This window comes from Amphiura filiformis, chromosome 4, assembly GCF_039555335.1.
Source record: "Amphiura filiformis chromosome 4, Afil_fr2py, whole genome shotgun sequence".
Taxonomy (NCBI): Eukaryota; Metazoa; Echinodermata; class Ophiuroidea; order Amphilepidida; family Amphiuridae; genus Amphiura; species Amphiura filiformis.
The window spans coordinates 31,187,611-31,208,735 of record NC_092631.1 but is presented as its reverse complement, the minus strand read 5'-3'; the positions used below and the strand labels follow the sequence as shown (position 1 = coordinate 31,208,735).

The 21,125-nt window shown below is 39.1% G+C and overlaps 1 long non-coding RNA gene across 1 annotated transcript in view; it reads left to right on the top strand.

Moving 5' to 3' along the window:
* Positions 1-21,125, top strand: part of LOC140150805 (uncharacterized) — a 29,525-nt gene that overhangs the window by 2,317 nt on the left and 6,083 nt on the right. The window contains exon 2 of the long non-coding RNA XR_011858849.1: positions 9,247-9,399. This is a non-coding gene — a long non-coding RNA (uncharacterized lncRNA). The remainder of the gene's footprint in view (positions 1-9,246; positions 9,400-21,125) is intronic.

Below are 21,125 nucleotides of genomic sequence, written 5' to 3'. Positions count from 1 at the left end.
CAATGAAAAATAATAATAACATTAAAAGGATGTCATATTAGGTACATTCGTGTACCTCATGAATATAAGGAACAAATGTTGTTTTGATTAAACTAGAACATCCAGAAAAACCACCTTTCGACATGCCAACAAATCTTGGCCCTCCCCTTAAATCACTCTTATATAATAGCAAAAGTTCACTCTCATTTCGCTCTTAAGAGTTCACTTGTGAAATTCACTCTTCGTTGGAGTGAATTAATATATCCACAAAAAGTGATTTTCATCATGTTCATTCTGTTTACATTTAGAGAGTTCAAGAACCGCATGTATATACAAGATTTGTACCCTCTGTAACTTTTAGTGGTTTCATCTTATAATCGAGTCAAGCAAGGCACCTGACACATTAATAGGCTTTATGTTGTGGCAAAAATAAAAGTCAATAGAAGTTCAAGTTTAGTGCAGGTCTCCGGTTTATTATCTCAAGCGTAACAGGGACAGAGATGTTCAATGGTCAAAGTCAATCTTTGCATACACATGTATAATAAATAAATAGTTTAAATAAATGTCCAAACATTTATTCGGCCTTCAATCGCTTCTACTCCTCATCACTTGTCAAAATTTGGCATGCGTAAAGGAGGGAGGTGGCAATGATGATATTTACCGGGAGGAGGGGCCCATAAATGTTTGGCAGGTATGTTCCCCCGGAATTTTGGGGTGGCGGGTCTTAAGGAGCTGACGGCGCGGCGTACCGATCAAAGGGGATTTTTTGGAGCTACCAACAGTCAAATTCAAGAGTCTTTTTAAGGCTTTCTGGATGAAAATTGGCTGAAAAAAAATCACGAAAATGTGAGGAATGAGCTATCAATCTAGGGGTCTTAGGCTGATCAAAATTAAAGGTCTTTCGGAGCTCTATTTTGTTCAAATTTAGGGGGTCTTTCGGAGCTGCGAAATCCAAAGAGGGGGTCTTTCCCGGGGAGCATGTATACCCGATCATTTGTGTTAAGTTATGGTCATTTGTGTTTTAACACTTAAAAGTCCTGAAGGCTGCGAGAGCTGTGGGCATATATCATGAGTTGTTAATTATTGAAGTAAAATCCTTCTCACTCAGATATACCATTCATTCTTGTAAATGAAATAAGGAATTTATCAATATCATAATACAGGTTCACCGTATAGTTCGTTTTCAAATATTTTGTGTAATTGTACTTTTTAAAGGCAACTCTTGTATGATATCATGAATGCGGTCAATATTACAGATACCGTATATATTTCTGTGAGAAGAAAGAAAAAAGAGGACACAAATCTATTTTTGATGTTCTGATTGAGACCAATTTAATTGATGATTACATTAATGAGAAATAGAATATCGATCGGATGTAACTCATGCTGATTGACCAGCGCTGTGAAATACATGAGAGGCTCTTGAAGTTAGGTGACACTACTCCCACTGTTAAGGAAATTCCATGCAAATGACATTGATTGAACATGTTGAAGGAACATATAAAAGTGTTGAGGAAGAAAGAAAGGAAGAAAGGAAAAAAGAAAGAAAGAAAGAAAGAAAGAAAGAAAGAAAGAAAGAAAGAAAGAAAGAAAGAAAGAAAGAAAGAAACGAACTTATACATACATATAAAAGTGTTGAGGAAGAAAGAAAGGAAAGAAATGAAAGAATAGAAAGAAAGGAAAGAATAGAAAGAAAGAAAGAAAGAAAGAAAGAAAGAAAGAAACGAGCTTACACATACATATAAAAGTGTTGAGGAAGAAAGAATAGAAAGAAAGGAAAGAATAGAAAGACAGGAAAGAATAGAAAGAAAGAAACGAGCTTACACATACGATTAAACAAGAGAATTTACACGAACGAATACGAATGAACACATGAATGATTGAATGAACGAATGAATGAATGAATGGATGAATGAAATGAACGAGCAAACGAACGAATGAATGAATGAATGAATGAACGAATGAACGAATAAATGAACGAATTAATGGGAGAATATGAATGAATGAATTATACGGAAGGATGGATGAAACAAGAAATTAATTGGATAATATCTGCTCAAATGTTATGAGGGTATATGTATAAATTCTGGAATGGCAAAAAGAAATTCTGGAATGGCAAAATGGTGGTAATTTTATCAGTCATAGGGGGTCGTCGTGATCGTTTGGTCGGCGGGAGTTAGGTTTTATATCACTCAAGGGGCATGGTGCGCGACAAACTCCTAGACTCCCAACAGACGTTTTAAAGGTGAGAGTTTAATTCGAGGGTAATTTGGGTCTTTTAGTGCCTCCGCGGTGTACTTATTAACCCTTGGATAGAATGTTATAGTATTTCACGTGCTATGTCCACCGTGTGCCATTCAAGATTATCATTGGACCCTTTAAGTTGCTGATTTTTTGTTTACTGTTTATAAAGTAAATCTTGCAATGGAAAGTGCATATTCTGTCATATTCGTCAACTTCAGGGTAAAACTTACAATCTTTTGTTATGTTTAATAAATGGCAATAACACATTTTGGTTTCCCGACATGACGAGTGTGACGAAGTTTATAATGGATAATCACATCGTGTGGTATATTTAAATGATGCGCACCAAAACATGGGGGTACCCTACACACAAAAACTGACATTACCCAAATGGGTGCTGCATGCAGGCACCTCTTGCAGGCATTCTGTCGCGTCGATATGGGGCATAGCAAGCAGAATGATCTCATTCGGATATGTTTGCAGCTACTCTAAGCACTGTCATGTTAGCCATTTCCATATTATTTTAGGCAAGTTTTTTACCAGGTGCATTTTCTTCTATGTTCGCTCCGCCTACTTATAGAACACTGGGTAGGCCTACATCTTGTGTCACATGTTTTACCCAACCGGTTTCTTGTAGTGTTCTAAGTAGAGGATAGTAAGGAATGCGAGTCCGGGCGCATCTATGGAAGTGATGAGTAAGTAATTTGCCCCCTTCTTTAAAGTCGAATTTATCTGATGACCCGTTTTTTAACGTTTTACCCAGTAGCGTAGCCAGGGGCAAAAGGGGCAGTTACCCCCCTGTGAGAAGTCTTTCCCCCCTCTTGTCGACCCTGTGGGATGCTGGCCGCCCTGATATGCTGATTTTAAGCCCTTTGTGTACTTTTTACCCGACTTTTTAGCCCATGTTGACAATTCTCGTCAAAGTTTGCACCCCTGAAAAGTTGTCTTGCACCCCCCTTGCACACCCTCTGAAAAAGTACTGGCTACTACGCTACTGGTTCTACCCCCACCCTTTTTTACATTTTCGTTACACTATGATTCAAAATGACACAAAAATATTGTTATTTTAGCCATTTGTATTAGCATAAATTGGCAAAATTGGAAACAAATGAGAATTTTGCTCCATTTTTCGAAATTGCCTGCAATGTCAATAACCTCCTTTTCTGCCCAGTGGTCTCCTTTTTAAAAAACTTCTACCCAATGACCTCTTTGAAACAACATTACCCATATGTCCCTGCTTCCCGACGCCGATAGGCACATACCCATCACTCATGTATGCAGAGCTGAGGTAAGGGAGTGTTTCCGAGTGCATGTGTAAAAAGTTCAACGCAAAAATATGCAAGTTGGATTGTTGTCAAGTTTTGCAAAGCAAAAGCTGCGAATATCTTTAACACAATATTGACATGCAGTCAGTCCCAGCAAACACAAAACGTGTTACATAAAACGCTAAATGTCGGGTTTACATAAAAGGCTATATTAACGTTTTAATGACATTCAGAAAATATTTTTGAAAACTTGCTGCAAAACAATCTAACATAATGTTATGCGTTGACATGAATATTTTGCACAAATGTTTGTCAAACAATATTTTGCACTAACATGTTGACAACATTTTAAAAATGTTAATTTAATGTTTTTTCGTATGTTTTGACCAAACCATAACGCGTTTATATATAAATAAAATAAATAAATAAATGTAAATAAATAAATTTATATAGCGCTTTATGCCGTAAACAGCCTCAAAGCGCTTTACATTTATTCCGCCGTCATTAGAATATGCCGGAACCACGTTTGCAGCCTATAAGTGGCGCAGGGTCCATCAGTACAACGACTGTGACTACCCCTATAACAGCTTCCCATTGCACCTGGGTGGGGTGAGGCAAGCGAGGCAAAGCGCCTTGCCCAAGGGCGCAACACGGAGGTGGGACGGGGACTCGAACCCACGCACGTCGAGCAAGCTCTCAGATTATGAGTCCAAGGCCGTACCACTGAGCCACCGAGCCCAACGTTTAGCAGTCTGGTCCGTCCTGGTTTTCCGCGACCGCTTTGGTCACTAATTTCCGTGATGATCCGGCAGCGCCATCTACAATATTCGACTTTCAAAATGGAATGCTGGACATCATGATGAGGAAAAACATGCATTTTGATAGATTTTTACTATGTCTGAATAATTTCTACGCACGTCGACTCGACCTTGGAAATCGGCTGGCTTTGTTTACATAAAATAAATTTATACTCCACCGCTGATCGACGAGCGATTATTTTTTAGCCCAGATGAGGAAGCTCGCTTTTGTTGGAGAGGAAAAGCGGGTACTTTCATTGGTCAGATATCAATCGCTCTTTGCTCAGCGATAGAGTATAAATCCAACTTTACATCGCCAAATATGGTTGTGGCCAGTCACGTGGTAAAAATACACGAATCACGCCTCTTTCTTGCCAAGACCGGCATTATTGAACAGATTGTTTTTAATCTATAAATAATAATAAATGTGGATTTTTACACCAATCTGTATTGCTTCCTCGTGGTATTGGTGTGACAAACCTTTAAAAAAATGATCTTATATTCTGTAGATTTCACATTGTACGCGGCCGGTGGTTTGTTAACGAAAAAACTGATGGATTTAAACAAGACACCCGGCCGTCGTGTTTCACTTTTCGCCCCGATTTTTATTGCAATCTCCTGTAGACCTACGGCTTGATTCACGCATTTTTTTTTCATCAAAATATGCTCATTAATTTAAAATTCATATTTTCCACATGATGTTGAATATCATTGCAATTGGGGCTCTGATCTGACCGGGGTATATCAAATGAAACTTCTTCATTAAGGCCGATAACAAGAGTAGTGTGAATCGGCCGTGCTGTTTTCACACTCAAGCAACTTCCCATGATAAAATTTCTATTCGATCGGCCTTGCATTTAAATCATGCTTCGTTTCCACGGTTTCGTCTGATTTTACGAGCGGTCACTACTTTCCGCGATCGCCCTTTGACCCAACTCTGACTTGTAATGAACGCTGGTGACCTTCAGCCGCATCCCACGTTGAATTGGTCAGTGAAAACCGGTAGATGTCGCTGCCCGAATATCACGGAAATTAGTGACCAAAGCGGTCGCGGAAAACCAGGACGGACCAGACTGTTTAGAACGTTTTAAAACATTTGTGTGTTTGCTATACAGGGTAGATGTTATTATGAAGCGTCTTGTTTGAGCCTGGTCCCACCAGGACCCGAGTGTGTCTACGCATGGAGCAATTCAAACAAATAAATAAATAAACAAACAAACAAACAAACAAAAGAAACAATCAAGCTTTTCCTCTGTACACCTGGTAACCACGGTAACCAGTAACCTAATTCTTCATTTCATTTCAAATTCGTATCAAAAGGATTACACAAAAAAACTTTGAAAAAAGGGGAAGTTTCGGAACAACTTTCTTGGAGCAACAAAGTAAAGGCCTAAAGAACCAAAATTAAGAAGGAGATAATGGGTATACAAAAACAAATGAAATATAGTAGAGAGAAAATACGAGTGGCAATGTGCCAACGAAGATGCAGGCTTTGGTTTTCACGTGATTTAAACACGGCGTGCCCATGTGCACATTAAGGTTCACCAAAAGTCATGGTGGAATTTTTTGTGGCCACACCCCAACTCAAAGTGCATCGATGTTTTATCATGTTTATCGAAAGGGGTGGGACATGGTGACAAATTTCTACCAAGCTAGGGGTGCTCAAACTTTATAGTCTCTTTATAAGACAATGTCTGCCTTTGCATTAACATTAACATAATTGTGTAGAAGTCTGTCGAGGACGCATGTCTAAAATTAATTGTCAAACAGCTCAAAACAATAGACGTACAAAAATGGTTATCACAATGCCGCATACTGTGCAACGAATTTGCAAACAAATTTGGCATAACGTAAGTTTGTTTTTGTTTGTTTATTTTTATTGCTTGTTTTGTTTTCGTTGTATCCGATGATTTAAATAAATTATAATACGTTGTTTATAGTCTATATAATATTTTATTGTGCTTTTTGAGGCGGTTTGTTTTCCGTTGTTTACAAACATGTTCGCGAAGTACACGTTATTTATTTCTTTTTTTATTGCTTGTTTTGATATCATTGTATCTGATGATTTAAAAACAATATGTACCCTAATGTTTATTCAGTTGAATTTTTCTTATTGTGCCTGTTGGGGCGGATTGTTTTCCGTTCGCTTGTTTGTTTACAAACATGTTCGCGAAGTAATTAAACGTTATTTTTTTGTATACAAACATGATTGAAATGTAATTATCTTCTGAAAATAAATTGGGCTAAAACTAAAAGAGGAAGAGGAAAGAAACGGGTGAAAAATCTCTTTAGTTAACTTACTTATCTTTGTTTTTATTTATCACCTTTTTTTATTCGAAACAATCCGATTATGGAGATCGTAGCGCAATGGTTTGGGTACTTGTCTTTAGTGCATGAGTTCCCGGGTTCAATTCCAGGCGGTGGCGATTTGCTGGGATATTGACTTGGAAAAAAAGTCTGAAATTGATTGGCAACCTCTGTAGATTATTAAATATCAGACTTCCGCTCTCCCCATGTTTCACTAAGAATTGGATGAAAGTACTCCGTCCTTCGGAGGGGACGTTAAGCCGTCGGTCCCGTGTGCAGAGATCAACGAGGCATACCTGTACATGCATCTCACAGCCAGTCTCGAAAAGTATAGGGTGTTAACCACTGTCTGTTCCCAACCCGTCCCGGTTTTCAAATGGACCCCAATGGAAATGGCTTTCTTGCGTTATCCAGGCTTGTCAAAACTCGAACAAATCCAATCAATTGGTTGACATCCAATTTTCTCCTTTTGTGTGGGATCGCTTGTTTATACTCGGTATGATTTTCTGCTTACTTGAATATAATTATAACGTCTATATTAAGCATAATAAGATACCAAAATAACCTCAACAAGAGCTAATAGGATGTTAGTGTTATTTTATTTCAAGCATGCTAAAAGTTGATTGAAAATTCTTAACAAAATGTATTTTCATTCTCACTTTTTACCAAATGACTTATGTTTACTTCACTTGATCTGAATTTTTAAAATTAGGAACGGTTTGTTAAATAAAAATTGTTTGACAAAATTATAATAGGTCAATAATAATCTTGTTTAAAGCCATATTATAACATTTGCTGAGGAGGACGCCCTCACTGAATTTTTTTAATTCATTTTTTACACGATTAAATTGTACTTTATTAAACCAATATAGCCTGCAAAAATCAAGACTCTAGGTGCTGTAGTTTTGTCAAAATCAGAGATTTTGAATAAAAGGCTGATTCAGCCCTTTATTATTACGATGGAATTGTTAGTCGAACGCATACACGATGTTCATAACACACAGTATGTACGGCGTGCGCGACGGTGATGTACACAACAAAGGGTCGTACCACAACATGACCGAAGGAGTGGTACGTATTGGCGACATGTGCGCTGGTAGTAAATTCCAATTTTCTTTGCTTTGCCGTAGTTGTTCGGCTCAAAAATAAAAGGGATATATCTGACAGTAAAAGCTAACATTTTATGGCAAAGAAATGCTAATCTATTTTGTTTGAAAATGTTATAATATTGCTTTAAAGTTAGGGTTTAAGGTTGGCCCATGGGGTAAGGGCTATCGGTTTTTGGTTAGTGATGCAGGGGTTTAGTTTAGTGTGAAGGTATATTGTAAGTATTAGGCCGTGTAAAATTAATATTTTGGTTCTCGTCCCTCCTCCTCAATTTCTGGGATTTGTCAGATTTTTTTTTTTTTTTAGATTTTTCAATTTTTTAGACTTTGGAATGATTTATGAAATCTTCATACATATAAATAAGTTTATTAGAGAACAAGCATCACTTCCAAGTCTTTTTGTGGTACTCTAGGGGTTTATCCTCAGAATCTCACATTTGAAAAAAAAAAAAAAAGGGCCTCATCGTTTCCTCTAGCACTGTTGGAGAAGACCGAAAACTACTGACAATGCTAATTTTACATTGAAAAAAAAAAAAAAAAAAAAAAAAAAAACCTCCCTCCCTCATCAATTCATGAAAATCCTCTGGACGAGAACCAAAACATTAATTTTATACGGCCTTATCAACATGTTGACATATTTAATGAGTATAGTGTATTGCTACATTTTCAGCTATTTTCTGTAGATCTGTATTTTTATTTGATGAAGTAGTGTATTTACTCACATTTGTTGTAGATCATTGTTGATGAATTGATGATATATGTTATTAAACGTCTTCACTAAAAAAACAAAACATGTCGAACCTCTACACCAAAACGTCAAATATTGTAGATTTAGCACATATTTATTTGATTATCATAGCACCATGATTGTGTAAGAATGCAGATCTGTGTTTTGATGAAGTAGTACATTACTTCTAAAACTGCAAAGTAATGACATGGGATGGGGATAGTTTGGGCTTGACGAATCTGCGAATGTCCCTGTAACTCAAATATACTGTTGTTGAATTATGGTGTATTTTGTTGCATTACCGGGGTCGCATTAAGGGTATTATCAATGATTCGTTACCATGGTGATGTGGTCAATTAATGTTTTGATTTCATATGCCCTCTTTATGTCACACGTATTGGGAAAATCTATGCAAAATCGAGATTCACTATACTCAGTATGAAATAATTTCAAGAATTACTAATTAGTAATGTAAAATGCTGCTTTACATGTGAAACAAAGATGAATTCGCTTATTTTTGGGCATATGAGATGCGGATTAAAGCTCTAAACAACCACGGTGAGCCATCATGGTGCTCGTGTCTGTAAAGATAAACAATGTAAGGACTTAAGGGATCGGATAGCAACGTTTCTAGTACAGTATTTTTGGTGGGACATGAGACTGATGAGAGCAAGCACATCAGACACATCAAATTGCATTCTGGATGCGAGGAATGTCCTTCTGTTATCAAATAAAAGTGCTAAAAATAGTGTTTTTGCACATGTCAATTATATGTTTTTCATTCTTGTAATTCCAATTCATTTATCTGCTTATTTTCTCAGGTAACACATTTCAAGATGTCGACATTACCAGCCATTATCACAGGCACAGTACAGATTATATGTGCTCTACTTTCCATTATTTTAGGATCCATAGCAATTTCACTAAAGTGTGCATTTGCTAAAATAGCATGGCCGATTTGGAGTGGAGCGGCGGTGAGTATGATTTTGTTTGTGTAAGAGCCTTTGGCGAAGTGTGTGGGGGTAGGGGCGTGTGTGTGTGGGGGGGGGGCAGATATATTTTGCCTTTGAGGCGTCTGGATGTGCCGCTCAGAAATTGGAGTAGCATAGATCAAAAAACGTTTAAATGTCGGCTTATATAAAGGGTATAAAACCTTTTAATAACATTCAAAAATACTTTTTAAAAACTTGATGCAAAATATTCTAAACGGAGTCTCAAAAGTGACGACAAAATATTTGCCTAAAATATTTTACAATAACGTTTTAAAAACGGATGACCTTTATATAACCCGACATTTAAAGGTTATTAAAACGTTTTGAATTAACGTTTAAGAACATTGTTTGTGTTTGCTGGCTATTATTTTGTGTTTTCTCTAAATCAAAATGATATGTACCTTGCATGGGGGAGGGGGGATTTTATTTAGATATTGTGTTACCCTTCTTTGAAGCGTTGGGGACATGTTCCCCTGTATACGCCCAGGATTGACGCCCACACATGTTTGTGTTAATAGACATGATGTTTTTTTAATTTTTTTACTAGGGTCTGTAAGATGTAATGCTCAAGCCTATACTAGGCTTATACAATAGGCCTACGATTGAAAAATAGACGTCTGATTTTGGAATGTGCATGTTTGTTCGTGTATATCATTATCGTCACGGATAGGCCATTTATAATAGGACTTAACTTTTTTCTTTTATGAGCATGATAAATAGCCTTAAAGCTTAATGTACGATCTTTTCAAATTTTTAGATTTTTTTCTTCTTCTAAAATGATATTATGCAATCGTTATGAAAGTTCCCAATACATTTGGACGCGAAAAACATTGGGAATTTGCAAAGAAACAACATCATAAACTTAACCTCTACACTCGAAACATCTCGCACTATTTGGATTAGGACAGCGAGTGCGGCCTCAAAGTTAGTCTCCTACGCGGCCAGTTTGGTTACGCTCCCTCCACATGTGGAGGGAGCGTAACCAAGCTAGTTTTGTAGGAGACTACGGTTTGCGATCGTGGCCGACATAAAGTCATAATCTAAAAAATTATGGCTTTATGTCGGACCAACAGAAAATCGTCCCGTTTTACTACAAATAGGACGAATTTGACAGTTTGCTCATAGATTTAAGTTAGAACATGTGTAAGTATTACAAATATGCCAAAAAATCGGTTTTGAAAACAATAACGGTAAATTCTGAAAAAAGATCGTTCATTATGACTTTAAGTTCCACTCCATGAAGCTTCAGTTTGTTTTTGATCGCACATTTTAATATCCATTTGGTATATGCATGTTCACTCGGATTCACTTAGTGAATGCATTTCACCTATGGCATGCATGACATCCGCTGTAATTTGGCGTGAAAATATAATATTCCAGGGTACTACTGCAATAAAAATTTCATAATAATATTTGTTTAACCAGATTGTTCTATGTGGAAACATACACAGGACCTGATTGCAAAAGGTTATTTTTTTAACCTTTCAACATAAATTATCATTAAATTGTATTAGTGTACGATTACCGTTCAATTTAAATGTTGTTATACAATACCCAAAATCGTGAACTAATATTAGTAATATAGCCTAACTGTTTCCGTCCATTTTAAGCCGAAATACAGAGGTAAAGCGAAAGAAACCCCATTGAATAAATTTTGGCCGCTTAAATGGGTTCTAAGGAAGACTTACGGTATTTCTTGATCCTCTTTTTAGGGTATGGCTCAACAGATATCCAGGAAAAACTTATTTCCAAAATTTCTGTTGATTCGGACATTGGATTTGCGTTAACAAACGTTGCTTACAGTTAATGCGACACGATCAATTGCAAGTTGTTATTGAAGTATAGGCCAAGATCTCAAAATGGCTTTTGCATATCGCTCTTATGTTTGACACCATGGTTTAGGGATAGGATTAGAGTTCCTAACCCTAACCCTAACGCTAAACCTAAAAATTCGGAGTGACGGTGGTTCGGACTGACGGTGTTTCGGACTGACGGGGAGATGAAAACATTACAAAATCTAGCAAACATTCAGGTTTTAAAATAGTTTACCAATTTCATATTATAAGATCGTGCATTATGGCTTTAGGCCTAACATACAATTTATCAAGGTCAAACCTCGTCATGTACGCAATACCTGTCTAAATGCAGGCAACAAATCGATAGTTCGCTTGACTCTGTTCCGAGTATAATTAAACACAACTCAATTAGTAACAAAATTCAATAAAACATAATTTCGTCGCTACATTATTGAATGCAGCCACGTACCAGTACAGGTACTGTTATGACTGTTAACATGGTTTATAAAGAGGGTTGAAAGGTCTTTTACCGTCTGTATTTACAAAGATGGAAAAAAGAGCGTTTTAAAATTATGACTGGAATGGGGTTAATGCTGTTAATTTGGTAAATGAAATTATATATAAATTGATCGAGACTGTGACTGTCATAAATTATATAATTTTACAGTAATTAGAGTTTATGCACCACATCAACAGATAGCTACACTTCTTCAACATCTGTATCAACAGAAGATATCCATTTTGCCCATTATATAACCACCCCATCAACACCCGTATCAGCAGTAGATACCCACTTCATCAACATATATTATCACCAGGAAATAGCTACTTCATCAACACCCATTTATCAGCAATAGATGCAGTAGATATTAGCAGCATCAGCTAAATACTTCATCCACACCTATATCAGCAGCAGACAGTTACTTCATCAACACACATATATCAGCAGCATCAGCTATATACTTCATCAACACCCATATCAGCAGTAGACGGCTACTTCATCAATACTCTTATCAGCAGTAGACAGTTACTTCATCAAATTCCTGAACTCCTGAAATGAACTCAAATTCCATATCAGCAGCAGACGGTTACTTCATCCACAGCAGCTGGAGGCTACTTCGTCAACACCCATCAGCCGGATAACTACTTCATCAACACACATATCAGCAGCAGAAGGCTACTTCATCAATACCCATATCAGCAGTAGACAGTTACTTTATCCACACCCATATCAGCAGCAAGCAGCTACTTCATTCACACCCATATCAGCAGTAGACGGCTACTTCATCCACACCCATATCAGCAGCAGAGGGCTACCTCATCAATACCCATATCAGCAGAAGACAGCTACTTCAACAACACCCATAACAGCAGTAGACAGTTACTTCACACGCATAATTTTTATCAGCAGCAGATAGCAACCTCATCAGCACCCATATCAGCAGTAGACAGCTACTTCATCAGCACCCATATCAACAACAGAGAACTACTTCATCGTCACCAATATCAACAGTAGACAGGTACTTCATCAACACCCATATCAGCAGCAGACAGCTACTTAATCCACACTTATATCAGCAGCAGATAACTACTTCATCAACACCCATATCAGCAGCAGACAGCTACTTCATCCGCACCTATATCAGCAGCAGATAACTACTTCATCAACACCCATATCAGCAGCAGACAGCTACTTCATCCGCACCTATATCAGCAGCAGATAACTACTTCATCAACACCCATATCAGCAGCAGACAGCTACTTCATCCGCACCTATATCAGCAGCAGATAACTACTTCATCAACACCCATATCAGCAGCAGACAGCTACTTCATCCGCACCTATATCAGCAGCAGATAACTACTTCATCAACACCCATATCAGCAGCAGACAGCTACTTCATCCGCACCTATATCAGCAGCAGATAACTACTTCATCAACACCCATATCAGCAGCAGACAGCTACTTCATCCGCACCTATATCAGCAGCAGATAACTACTTCATCAACACCCATATCAGCAGCAGACAGCTACTTCATCCGCACCTATATCAGCAGCAGATAACTACTTCATCAACACCCATATCAGCAGCAGACAGCTACTTCATCCGCACCTATATCAGCAGCAGATAACTACTTCATCAACACCCATATCAGCAGCAGACAGCTACTTCATCCGCACCTATATCAGCAGCAGATAACTACTTCATCAACACCCATATCAGCAGCAAGCAGCTACTTCATCCACACTTATATCAGCAGCAGATAACTACTTCATCAACACCCATATCAGCAGCAGACAGCTACTTCATCCGCACCTATATCAGCAGCAGATAACTACTTCATCAACACCCATATCAGCAGCAGACAGCTACTTCATCCGCACCTATATCAGCAGCAGATAACTACTTCATCAACACCCATATCAGCAGCAGACAGCTACTTCATCCGCACCTATATCAGCAGCAGATAACTACTTCATCAACACCCATATCAGCAGCAGACAGCTACTTCATCCACACTTATATCAGCAGCAGATAACTACTTCATCAACACCCATATCAGCAGCAGACAGCTACTTAATCCACACTTATATCAGCAGCAGATAACTACTTCATCAACACCCATATCAGCAGCAGACAGCTACTTCATCCACACTTATATCAGCAGCAGATAACTACTTCATCAACACCCATATCAGCAGCAGACAGCTACTTCATCCACACCTATATCAGCAGCAGATAACTACTTCATCAACACCCATATCAGCAGCAGACAGCTACTTCATCCACACCTATATCAGCAGCATATACCTACTTCATCAACACCCATATCAGTAGCAGACAGCTACTTCATCCACACCTATATCAGCAGCAGATAACTACTTCATCAACATCCATATCAGCGGCAGACGGCTACTTCATCCACACATATATCAGCAGCAGATAACTACTTCATCAACACCCATATCAGCGGCAGACAGCTACTTCATCCGCACCTATATCAGCAGCAGATAACTACTTCATCAACACCCATATCAGCAGCAGCGGGCTACTTCATCAACACCCATATCAGCGGCAGACAGTTACTTCATCCGCACCTATATCAGCAGCAGATAACTACTTCATCAACACCCATATCAGCGGCAGACAGCTACTTCATCCGCACCTATATCAGCAGCAGATAACTACTTCATCAACACCCATATCAGCAGCAGCGGGTTACTTCATCAACACTCATATCAGCGGCAGACAGCTACTTCATCCGCACCTATATCAGCAGCAGATAACTACTTCATCAACACCCATATCAGCAGCAGACAGCTACTTCATCCACACCTATATCAGCAGCAGATAACTACTTAATCAACACCCATATCAGCGGCAGACGGCTACTTCAACAGCAGCAGATAACTACTTCATCAACACCCATATCAGCGGCAGACAGCTACTTCATCCACACCTATATCAGCAGCAGATAACTACTTCATCAACACCCATATCAGCAGCAGCGGGCTATACTTCATTAACACCCATATCAGCAGCAGGCAGCTACTTCATCAGCACCCATATCAACAACAGAGAACTACTTCATCGTCACCAATATCAGCAGTAGACAGGTACTTCATCAACACCCATATCAGCAGCAGACAGCTACTTTATCCACACCTATATCAGCAGCAGATAACTACTTCATCAATACCCATATCAGCAGCACACAGCTACTTCATCCACACCTATATCCGCAGCAGATAACTACTTCATCAATACCCATATCTGCGGCAGACGGCTACTTCATCAACACCTATATCAGCAGCAGACAGCTACTTCATCCACACCTATCATGCCTATATCAGCAGCAGATAACTATACTTCATCAACACCCATATCAGCAGCAGACAGCTACTTTATCCACACCTATATCAGCAGCAGATAACTACTTCATCAACACCCATATCAGTGGCAGACGGCTACTTCATCAACACCTATCATGCCTATATCAGCAGCAGATAACTATACTTCATCAACACCTATATCAGCAGCAGACAGCTACTTCATCCACACCTATCATGCCTATATCAGCAGCAGATAACTATACTTCATCAACACCCATATCAGCAGCAGACAGCTACTTCATCCACACATATATCAGCAGCAGATAACTACTTCATCAACACCCATATCAGCAGCAGGCAGCTACTTCATCCACACCTATATCCGCAGCAGATAACTACTTCATCAATACCCATATCTGCGGCAGACGGCTACTTCATCAACACCTATATCAGCAGCAGACAGCTACTTCATCCACACCTATCATGCCTATATCAGCAGCAGATAACTACTTCATCAACACCCATATCAGCAGCAGCGGGCTACTTCATCAACACCCATATCAGCGGCAGACAGCTACTTCATCCGCACCTATATCAGCAGCAGATAACTACTTCATCAACACCCATATCAGCGGCAGACAGCTACTTCATCAACACGCATATCAGCAACAGATGGCTACTTCATCAACACCCATATCAGCGGCAGACGGCTTCTTCATCCACACCCATATCAGCAGCAGACAGCTACTTCATCCACACCTATATCAGCAGCAGATAACTACTTCATCAACACCCATATCAGCAGCAGCGGGCTACTTCATCAACACCCATATCAGCAGCAGGCAGCTACTTCATCCACACCTATATCCGCAGCAGATAACTACTTCATCAACACGCATATCATCAACAGATGGCTACTTCATCAACACCCATCAGCAGCAGCCAGCTACTTAAGTTCATCAACACACATATCAGCGGCAAACGGGTACTTCATCGGCACCCTCATCAGCAGTAGACAGTTACTTCATCAACACCTATATCAGCATTAGACGGCTTCTTCATCCACTATCAGCAGCAGACGGCTATTTCATCCACACCCATATCAGCAGCCGCAGCAGCTGCCAGCTATACTTAAGTTGATCAACAAACATATCAGCAGTAGACGGCTACTTCATCACTACTTGTTCAAAAAAAAATCTAAAAATGTTTTCATGACCTTTGTATAACCCGGCATTTAAATGTTATTAAAACTTTGTCTAAACCCAACACGTGTTTATCATTGTTTATAGCACGTTTCATAGCGTTTTAAATTCTTGTGTTTGCTGCAGTTTCTAACTCAAAGAAATTAGCAAAGTAGTCCATGTAAAGCTAATCTTGGGTCTAATCGAATTCAGAATGCATTTAAAGGAACTTTTGAAGTAGGCCCTATATCATTGATAATATACTGGGTGTTCTCATTCGGAAGACCATAGGGATTGAGAAATTTATGTGCATGAACTATTGCAATGCATTTGTGGGTCCTGGGTGGACACCAGTTATGTTCGTAGACTAGACAGATACGGACCCACGCAGTTCAGTCAACACAAGTACACATAGTATGTTCTGGAAAAATACTCCCCATTTGTTCTGTTATAATATTTTTATGGGATGCCGAGTTTGACTGATGAGTTCCAATATTAAAATTGCCATGATACACTTTGAGATAATCTGGTCGATAGGCCTGTATGATGCTCCCCCGGTCCCTGCACTCCGTGCATCCGCGGGTATTCATGCTTGTCGATGAACTTTAAAAACACCCCCTTTTGCAACTCATTTCGCGAAGATTTTAGGGGAAAAACACCCCTTTTTTTAGCGATTTCGCGAATTATTTGCCCTTCGACAATACCCCTATTATCGCTAAAATGCGAACGATATTTCTAATATACCCTTTTCGATGAAAATACCCTTTTTTTCAATTTCGCGAACATGTGGCTTGAAAAAACACCCCTTTTTTTGTGTGTTTTACGAATCACGTTTCTTCATCTGAAAACACATTTCGCAAAATTTTCGACGAGCATGAATACCCGGGGATGCACGGAGTGCGGGGACCGGGGATGCTCCGTACATAATTTACTTGCAGAGTGTGATAACAAATTGCGCTTAAGGCATGCTTAGGCCTATATGCACGAAATAGACGATTACAAAATAGAGAGTATTCCAAAATCCATCTGCGGCGAAGCCGGCGGTTTCTAGCCGGTTACACCTATTGGTATAGGTTGTTCCATCAGGTGTTCCTGACTGGGGAGGGTTGCTGTGCGTTCAGTTATCGTGTTGTATTAAGCGTACTACAAGTAGACTGGCCCCCAGTCTCGGTTCGGTTCCATCTCTGGATAATGTAACAATAAATAATTACGTAATGCCCTATGAAAAAAATGCCAACTCCCCCCCCCCTTATTTTCTTCAATGCCAAAAACCCATTCCTCTTCATCCACAAATCGACGCCACTAATTACACCCACCACAGTCAACCATGCAGCAATATAGAAATATACTCGTATTATAAGTGAACGCGAAAGTCCATTGAGCGCTGATTCCGAGACTGGTCCAATCTGTTAGAGATCTCACTTCCAAATATTCGTTCAACGAAGCACGGTGATTCCGATGTCAATTACGAAAGCCCCGCCCCAGTTTCAATTCAAATATGGTAGCACAAAGCTATGCCGCGGGATGTGACGCAAGATCGGATGGGACACTTGTCAACAACTGAGAGGTATTGAGCTCAAGTGGCACGCGTCTGATAGACCCATGGTACGCGCAATAATAAAAGGCAACCACTCGACTCGGACTTAGGCCTATTGTCCATATTGCGTACATTATCGCGTGCGGTTTGCAAATGTTTGCACATTATTTAGCTAGGGAAGCCTTTTCAAATATCCCCGCGCTGCCAAGCTGCGTTGATTGGTCGGATACAATATCGTTGTTTAGTCGCTTACACAAACGTTAATGTAGTGAAAACATGGACGTGGTATATTGAAAGATTGCGTGACTCCAAATCCGTAAAAGTGAACTTCCAGCAGTTTGTGGGAGCTGGAAGTCAAATTGCCTACAGACTGGGAGGGTCCGTGTATTGGGTTGATTTTCAATGCTATGTAATCTACATTACCAGTCGTTCTCCACGGACCCGAGGGAGGGTCTATACTACAAGTTGCAACACAGCCCAAACAAGTCGGTCAAAGTACAAAACAAAATGCTAATAAATAATTGTATATCACTCATCCTATACCCTCTTCGTTCAGTTTCTTCCTGTCTTTCCTTTTCACTTGTTATGTTTATCTTTCATTTTCTGTCTGGTATTTTTTTTTCTGAACACACATTAGTCTGTTACTATAATGTCCATCTACCTACATTGTAGTTAATACACGAGGAAATCAAATCCGTCACAGTTCTGCCAAATACCGACCTTTTAATGTAGCATGTAATAGCAGACCAAATTTTACGACGTTGATGCGTGCATGAGACGCGTCTATATAACGTAAATTAATATGTCAAGAACACTCTGTTTTGTTTTGCTTTGGTTTGTTTTGGTTAACTCTTGTTTAAAGCCATAATGTACGATCTTGTAATATGAAATTGGTTTATTTTTTTAAACCTGATTTTTTGCATATTTGTAATGTTTACACATGTCCCAATTTGCACCAAAATGGAATCGGCCAAATTTGTTGTCTTTGTAGGTCAACAGAGCAAAGTTCGACATATTATCATAATCTAAAAATTATGATATGTCCTCCTACAGAACTGCATGTCAAATGGCCAAAATAAACAGTGGGGTTTCATTCACTTTACCTTGTTATTTCAACTTAAATGGACAACAACCCTTCTAGGCAGTTATTACTAATATTATTTCAACATTTTGAATGAAGAATAAAAAATTTAAAAAAAAAAAAATTGATGGAAATCGTACATTAGAGCCGAGTTTCAACGGGCGTGACATGCCGATTACACATTGTCAAGCTTTGTCAAAAACAACAAGGGAAGTCTGTTAGATCTAACCCAATGCTACAGATATCATGAAGTAATCTATACCCTTCTCCTGCCCTTTCTGTATAGACGGTCAATATAAACACTTCCAATACAGCAATCGGAGGTTCCGGGTTCAAACCTCTCTAAATTTCACCCACTGATTGACGCCTTAATTACTTGAAGTCTGAAGACAAATCAGTCAACTGACTGTTTTGATAAGTATCGTGATGCCTACAGCGCTGAGCTGATAACCGGCTGATAATAACCCAGTAATATTCAGTTCAGTCTCTTTTTTCCCGCCGTTTTGTGGTCAGGTATGTGAGAAAAAGTTCGCGACTCCCCACGGGGTGATGACTTGAAACTGGGGTGCAAGTTAAGTACAATCACTCTCTACTTTACCCCGGTCACACATTCTTTTGGTTTGTTTTGGTTTTTGTTTATTTTGATGAAATTCCGCGAAAGTCGTATAAACTTTACTATAATTGACCCTATGAATGGCCTCAATAAAATGATAGGCCTATGCCAAGTTAAGGGCCGGCCATGCTTTAAAAGCATGAAAACGTAAAAGTTTAATACTACGTGACCCCTGAATAACAGCAATAAAATGATGCTCCTATACCTATTAATTTTGGGTAGTTTCAAAAGTCTTCCGCCTTTCATAACAAAGTGTACCATTTTACTGAATAGGGATATAGAAGTGCATGTTATATAATTATAATACGTATTTTTGAAAATACTATTTCCTAAAGAAAAAAAGAGGAAACTAAGAAAAGGAGAGGGCAAACTATGCCGGGGATATAGTAAATTAAAATAAGTTCGCCGATCCGATATCAATCTTTATCCCGGGATCTTTATATTAATACGCGCGTTTATAAATCTGCAGGGTAGAAAGCTTTTACGGCACAGACAGACATGTTTGTCCATTTTCCCAGTCGAGCAAAAGTCCATCCACATCTCACTATATCGTTAAATGACGCAAATTGCGCGGCCACCAATTGTCCAAGTAGGGCGTATTTCTATAATAGTCCCTGCATAGTTATGCAGATGAGTCCTCATTAGCCCTACAGGCTAGTACTAGGGCCTTTTAAACACGATTAATACTCTACACAGCAAAAATATTTTAAGCAACCCGGTTGTACACAATTGTTGTTTGAAATATAGGTTTTTTAAATAAGTTGTTTAAGTAATGAACCTGAAATATACATTTTGATGCGTAGAACCGCTAAAACCCAGTCACCGCGGGTGTTTTTCGTTTTTTTTGGGGGGGGCGGGGGTGGCATGGCGGCCACTCACTGGATATGATCTGTTCACGGGATATAGCGTTTTTTAGGGATTGCCGCGGTCAAAAGGCCATAGGGCTACTTGTAAATTAAGTTGCAATCAAGAAACCATGCAATATACCGGTATCGGTTGCATGGTCACTGGCATTTGGAAGGAGCGGTTTCTGGACTTTCATTTACACGATTAGTTGACTTAATTGGTGACGAGTTCACTGGCAAGGCGGTCATTGGACTTTCGTTTAACGCTGTATTTGGGCAATCTCATTAGACTTAAGAGAGGGAAATGTTTTCAAGTATTAGGCCTATATTTAGGGGTACCCTTGCTCTTTGTAGTATATTGGACCCTTCAAGTTGATTCCTTTGTGTTTTAGACTGATCACTGCATTGCTTCGATCCTCGAAGTGTAACTGAAATGCATTAGATCTGAACTGAAGGGAGATTCAACAACTCTTCCTATACCTTTGTACAGGAGCCAACCGTTGTTAAACCGTGATGAACACACACTTTTACTGTAGCGTATACGCGAACGCGAGCGAGGTTACGCGAGAGCGCGTAAAATTCGTCATGCCTGGAACCTTTGTGCGTATGCCAGCTTACAAGTTAAATTCAGTATTTTTCAGGTAGCGGCTAAACATTGCCATTTTATTCTGTAGTTTTATTGCTGATATCAAAAGAGAAATCATCAAAGTTTTTGTAAGGCTGAGTGGCAATGATTAGCTGACATTCCTCGTAAAATAATCGTGAATTATACGATATTTAGCTTCTTTTCGTTGTTGAAAGGGATTCAATCATGTTTCACC